Below are 7,334 nucleotides of genomic sequence, written 5' to 3'. Positions count from 1 at the left end.
CATCATTGCCTTTTCTCTTTTACTTTCCTTCTTAGTTTTATTTTAGGATTCCCTATTTTTAATGTTCATACAGAGATTTCTTTAACTGAAATACTGAATAGTTTCTTTGGTGTGAAAAACTATAATAGTACACAGGATCCAAATGAGACAATTAATAATGTGAAATAAGAAGTAAAGGGCTAAAGATGTAAGGAAAGTGGGAAGGGTGGGGGAAAGGTAATAAGGGAGAGGAAAAAAATATGAGAAACTGAAAAAATGGAAATAAAGTGTTTGTAAATGGGGAGGGGAGGAGGGGGTGAAGGGAGGGCAGGGACAAGGGGAAAAATGAGAATCAAGACCTAGTATGTAAAGGTACAGAATCCCAATGATGAATGTAATTGTACTGAATACCTAGATTGTACCAATAACCTCAATAAAAAGGAAAAAAATGTCAAAAAATTAAAAAAATTTTTTAAAAATTAAAAAACCCACACATGTTCTTTATCCAGTCTCCTGTTGATGGGCAATTGATTTGCTGCCAAGTTTTAGCTATCACAAGTAGTGGTGCTATGAATATGGGTGAACATATATCACTGTTGTTTGATTCTTTTAATTCTTTGGGAAAGATACCCAGCAGGGGGGCAGCAGGGTCAATTGGGACTCCCAATCCTAGTTCTTTGAGGTATCTCTATACTGATTTCTACAGAGGTCACACCAGTCTACACTCCCACCAGCAGTGGAGCAGGGTTTCTCTTTCCCCTCAGCCCCACCAGCATTTGTCATTGGTTGATTTCATGATAGCCGCAATTCTTTCTGGGTGAGGTGGAATATCAGTGTTTTTATTTGCATCAATCAAATGACCTGTGATGTTGAACATTTTTTCATATGTTTATTTGTGATTTCTACTTCATTGTCTTAGAAATGTCTGCTCATTTCAGATGCCCGTTTTTATATTGGGTCTTTAAATTTGTGAGATCTGATTCTTTCAAGTTCCTTATATATTCCAGATATATGTCTGAGGATCAGCTGGTAAAATTTTTTTCCCACATTGTGGATTGGCTCTTCACACTATTGTCTCTCTTGCTGTGCAGAAGCTTTTTAATGAGATACCACTTGTTGATTATGTGTGCTAGTTCACAGGCAACTGTTTTGTTCATAAAATCTTTTTTTACACTAATGTATTCGAGATTCCAGCTAACCTCTCTTCCAACCAGTTTGGTGTTTCTATTTAATATTTAGATCTTTAGCTGGGCATGGTGGCACATGACTGTAATTCCAGCATTCAGGAGGCTGAGACAGGAGGATTGCTGTGAGTTTGAAACCAGACTGGGCTACATAGTGAGTTCCAGGTCAGGCTCAACTACATAGCGAGACTCTATCTCAAAACACACAAACAAAATTTAGATTTTTAATCCACTTTGATTTCAGTTTAGTGCATGGTGAGAGATATACTTCTAGTTTTAATCTTGGGCAAGTTGATGCCCAGTCTTTCCAGCAGCATTTATTAAAGCTGCTATCTTTCCTCAAGTGAGCTTGGTTGGCTCCTTTGTCGAAGATGAAGTGGCTGCGTCTGTACATGTTTCTGCATCTTCTAATCTGTTCCACTGATCCTCAGCTCTGTTTCTTTGGCAGTACTATGTTATTTTTATCACAGTAGCTTCATAATATAGTTTGCAAGTCAAGGACTGTGATACCCTCTACCTTGTCTTTATTGCCTAGAATTGCTTTTGCTATTCTAGCTCTCTTCTGGTTCCAAATGAATTTTTGGATTGTTTTTTAAAGTCTGTGAAGTATGCCACTGGTTTTTCAATTCGAATCGAATTGAATCTATATAGCAGTTTTGGAAGTATGTCCACTTTCACAATGTTGATTATTCCTACCCAAGAGCAAGGGATGTCTTTCCATTTTCTGATATCCTCTCCAATCTTTTTTTTTTTCAGAGTGTTGTAGTCTTCAGAGGTTTTTGATTTCTTTCATTAGGTGGATTTTTAGGCATTTAGATATTTTTGGATGATATTGTGAAAGCAGTTGTTTGTCCCACTCCTCTCTCATTGAGTCTGTTTTTCCTGTAGAGTAGGGCTATTGATTTTTGTGTGTTAACCTTGTATCCAGCTACTCTGCTGAATTTGATTATTAAATCTAGAGGACTTTTGGTGGAGTTCTTGGGGTCCTCTAAATAGAATAGCATGTCATCTACAAATACTGAAAATTTGACTTGTTAATTTCCTATCTTTATTCTTTTTATTTCTTTCTCTTGTCTAATTGCTGTGGCTAATGTTTCCAAAACTATATTGTACAGGAGTGGTGAGAGTGAACATTCTTGTCTTGTTCCTGATTTTAGTGTGAAGGATTTAAGTTGCTGAGCATTTAGTATGATATTGGCTGTTGGTTTTTCATAGATGGCTTTTATCGGATTGAGGTAGAGACCATTTATTCCAGTTTTTGGAGGTTTTTTATCATAAATGAGTGTTGGATTTTGTCAAATGCTTTTTCTGCATCTATTGAGATGATCATATGTATTTTGCCCTTGGCTCTATTAATACAGTGTATTATATTTATTGATTTGTATATGTTGAATCATCCCTTCATCCCTGGTCAGGGATGTATGATCTTCTTAATGAATTCTGAATTCCTTTCATGAGTATCTTGTTAAAGAATTTTTCATCTATGTTCATTAGTGAGATTGGCCTATAGTTCTCTTTTTCAGTTGGGTCTTTGCTTTGGGCATCAAAGTGATGCTTGCTTCCAAAAACGAATGTGGGAGTATTGCTTCCCTTTCAATTTCATTGAAGAGTTTAAACAGGAGTGGCCATAGTTCCCCACTAAATGTCTTGTAAAATTCAGCAGTGAAGCCATCAGAACACAGACTTTTCTTAGTTGGTAAGTTTTTAATTACTTTTTCAATGTAATTGACTAGTGTTGGGTTGTTTAGAATTTTTAGGTCATTATCATTCAACTTTGGTAATTCATACAAATCTAGGAATCCATCAATTTCTTCTGAATTTTCCATCTTATTGGCATATAGTTTCTTGAAGTAGACATTGATAATCCTCTGGATTTCTGCTGGGTCTCTTGTAATTTCACCTTTTCATTACTAATTGTATTTTTTTTTCCTTTTTTGGGAGGGCTTTTCTTTCCTTTGGGCCTTTTCTTTCCTTTTTTTTAATAAAGTTGGTTAAGAGTTTGCCAATTTTGTTTACTCTTTCAAAGAACCAACTCTTGGCTTCATTGATTTTTCTGTATTGTTCTCTTAGTCACCATTGTATTAATTTATGCTCTGATCTTTATAATTTCTTCCCTCATGTGAGCTTTGGGTTTGTCCTGCTCTTGTTTTTCTAGAAGCTTGAGGTTCAGCATCAGGTTGTTTAATTGATCTCGGTCTGTTTTCCTGAAATGAGTATTCACTGCTATGAATTTCCCTCATAAGACTGCTTTAATTGTGTCCCCTAGATTCTGATATGTTCTATTTTCATTGTCATTTAATTTCTGGAACTGTCTGATTTCTTCAATTTCCTCTGTGATCCATTGGTTATTCAGAAGTGTGTTGTTCAATTTCCATGTGTTTATGAGATTCTTGCAGTTTCTTTTGCTATTAATCTCCAATTGCACCACACTATGGTCTGGTAACATACAGGGGATAACTCAATTTCTTTGCACTAACTTAAACATGTTCTATGAATGAGTATGTGGTCTATTTTGGAGAACAATCCATGGACAGCTTAAAAGTATGTGTATTCTGATTTTGTGGGATGGAACACTCTGTAAACATCTGTTAAGTTCATTTGTTCAAGAGTTTGATTGAGTTCTACTATTTCATTGTTTAATTTTTTCTGGTTGATCTATCTATTGGTGACAGTGGGGTATTGAGGTCTGTCACTACTATTGCATTAGTGCTTATGTGATTTTTCATATCCGTTCATATTTGTTTTATATAGTTGGACTCACATGTATTTGATGTATACATACTTATGATTGTCATCTCTTCTTCTTGGATTGTTCCCTTTACAGGGATTCAGCATCCTTCTTTGTATCTCTTAATCATTGTTGGTTTGAAATCCACTTGTCATGCAAAGAGAATAGTTACTCCTGCTTTTGGGGGGGGGTTCCTGTCATGTGGAGTATTATTTTCTACCCTTATATCTTTCCGTTTCTTTTTTAATTTAGTGTGTTTCTTGTATGCAGCATATTTTCAATCTTGCTTCTTGACCCATTCTGCCAGTCTATTTCTTTTGATTGGTGAATTGAGAGCATTAACATTGATGGTTATAACTGATATGTATTGACTTATCCTTGTCACAATGTTTTTTTTTGTTCAGTTCTTCCCCTTTGTGTTTAATTTCTTGTCATGCCTGATGGATTAATTCTGCTGGGCTTCCTGGGGTTATGATCCTCATTGTCTTTTCCTAGGATACTGTTTAAAATTTTTTGGAGTGCTTGTTTGGTATTCATGAAGTTTCTCAGGTCCTCTTTGTCATGAAAGTATCTTTTCTCCATCAAATTTGAAAGGTAGTTTTGTAAGGCACATCAATCTGTTTAGGAGGTTGTTTTTCTTTAGGGCTTGAAATATGTCATTCCATGCTCTTCTTGTGACTTTGTGTTGAGAAGTCCGCTGTGATTCTGATGGGCTTTCTTTATATGTGATTTGTTTCATTTCTCTAACTCCTTGTAGAATTTTGTTTTGTTGGGTTTCTGCAATCTTAACTGTTATGTGCGTATGTGTAGATTTTTTTTTTTTTAATCATGGCTAGTTGGAGTCCTATAAGTCTCATTTATCTGTATATCTGTATATTTGGGAAGTTTTCTGCCATTACTTCAGTGAACAGTTTTTTTTTTTTTTATGCCATCTACACTCTCTCCTTTTTCTTCCTTGACTCCAATCACTCAGTCTTATGTTATTCTTCTTTGAATGTTGAGCAGCTGCTGGATTGATGTCTCATGGTCCTTTACTATCTTTAAGAGATTTTTCTTTTCCTGAACACTAATTCCAATCCTATCTTCTATATGTGAAATTCTGTCCTCGCATTGGTTTGTTCTGCTGCATAAATTTTCAATGGAATTTTTAATCTCTTGGAAATCTGTTTACTCTTTCTTATGGATTGAATTTATTTCCTAGGTTGGGATTTCATCATGTTTCTCAGATCCTCTATTTTTTTTTTTATCTGCAACCACTCTAGATTTATTAAGCATGCCTTGTACTATGGGCACAATCTCTGTTCTTATATAAGACATTATTTCTAATTTCATTTTTTCCAGGTTCTCTTTCATTGCCAGTTCAGGGAGTCCAGGTGGCTGAGTATCAGATTGTTCTGTCTCATTTCCCTTGGAGTTGCATTATGTGATCTGGTTTTGATATTTATTTCCATGTCTTCTTATTTCAACAGATGCAGCTTGCTGTTCCTTTTTTGCTCACCCAGTTTTCTTCAATTCTCAGCAAGCTACTAAAAGACCTTTTCTCTGCTGATCCCCAGTACACCAGTCCCTGTGTTTAGAATTGTGGTCTTCTACATCCCTGAGCTGACCTGTTGTCTGGGCATGCTTCTGGCTGAGGCCTGTGGAGTGGGGGTGGGATGGGTCCCAGCTGGGACCCTTCCACAGAGGCACCACAAAGGTCCTCACAGCTGCTCCCCAGGATGTGCAGTCATCCACCAATGGTACTGTAGAGCTCTAAATGAAGGCTGTGTATCTATGCAGCTCTTCTCTAGGCGACCTGTGGTTTGGGGATGTGTGCCTGTACCTCTTGCGTTGAGGAGGGGCTCCAGCTGGTACCCACCTCCACCTGTGTCACTCCGATTCACACAGCTGCTCCCTGGGTACTTACACCTATGATGGTATGGCAGAACCCTGGTCAAAGGCTGCACACTAGTACAGCTCCTTTCCAGGTGGGCCCTGGCCTGGGCACATGTGCCTGCACCTCTGCTGTTGGGGTAGGGCCCCAGCTGGGACCTGCCCACAGCCTTGCTGCTCTGACTCACATAGCTGCCCTTCCAGATTGTGCACACACATACCAATTTTATGGTGAAACTCTGGACCAAGGCTGAGTGCCTGTGCAGCTATTTTCTAGGCAGCCTGTGTCTTTGGAACATGTGCCTGCACCTCTGGGGTTAGGGCAGGGCCCAAGCTGGGGTCCATCTGCAGCCACACCACTCTGGTCCACACAGCTCCTCCCTGGGATGTGCACACACTTAACAATGGTACGGTGAAACTCCACTATCTCCTTATTTCTTATATGACTCTTTTTTTTGTTGTTTTTTTTTTTGTACTGGGGATTGAACTTGGGTCCTTGCTCTTGCAAGGCAGGCCACAGAATCGCTGAGCTAAATCCCTAGCCCTTGCCTCTTTTTATTTTTTTTTTTGCTCTTTATATGATTTATATTTTATAAATATATTTATGCATGATTCATATCAGAGAAACCATGTCACATTTAATCTTCTAGGACTGGCTGATTTTGCTTAGTATTGTGATCTCAAGATCCATCCATTTTCCTATAAATGAATCAAATTTGTACTTCTTTATACCTAAGTATTTTTCAATTACATTTTTATCACATTTTTATCTATTTGTCTGTTGATGGATCTGATGGTCTCTTCCATGATTTAGCCATTGTACATTTTGTTATTATTAACTACCAAATAGAGAAAAGAAAATTGACAGATACTTTCTAGAAGACTAGTATTTAAAGCATATAAAGAACCCAAAAAATTATAGACCCACCAAAATACACAAGCCAATCAATAACTGGCAATTGAAATGAATACAGACCTTTCAAAAGAAGTACAACTGGCCAATATACAGGAAATTCTCTTGAGTATTTTTGGTCATTAAAGAAATTGCAATCAAAACATAAACTGACATAGTTGTAGGGAAAAGGAATGAAGCAGTCTTAAAGTGCATATCAAGTTTTTAAAAATTGGTGACTTTTTACAAATTTAAATTGCAAAGGAGTTGCTATACAGAAAGATGAATTTGAGTAATATGTAGGAAAATGAGTACACATTGAAAACCTAATGCTTAGTTAAATAAATCAGATATAGTAGCTTAAATATAATAAGATTTATCTTATAGGATAAACTCAAGTATAAATAAAGAGCAAAATAAAAAATAATAAGAAAAAACAAGATAAAATGTTGCAAATGGTAGGGACCAAGAGAAGGAGAAAGAAGGAGGAAGAAAGTCAGAGAATGAGATTAAAAAAAGAAAGAATTAAGAAGGCTGTGGATTTGGCTCATTGGTTCCATTAGCTGACTTACAAGTGCAAGATCCTGAGTTCGATCCCCAAAACAAAAAAAAAAAAAAAGAATTAAGATGTGTGATGTACATATACCAACTCCTCACAACAAACGTCATTTATGTTCTA

Source organism: Fukomys damarensis, unplaced genomic scaffold (genome assembly GCF_012274545.1).
Source record: "Fukomys damarensis isolate Sample0158 unplaced genomic scaffold, DMR_v1.0_HiC HiC_scaffold_24, whole genome shotgun sequence".
Classification (NCBI taxonomy): domain Eukaryota; kingdom Metazoa; phylum Chordata; class Mammalia; order Rodentia; family Bathyergidae; genus Fukomys; species Fukomys damarensis.
Note: the sequence above shows the minus strand (reverse complement) of the source record.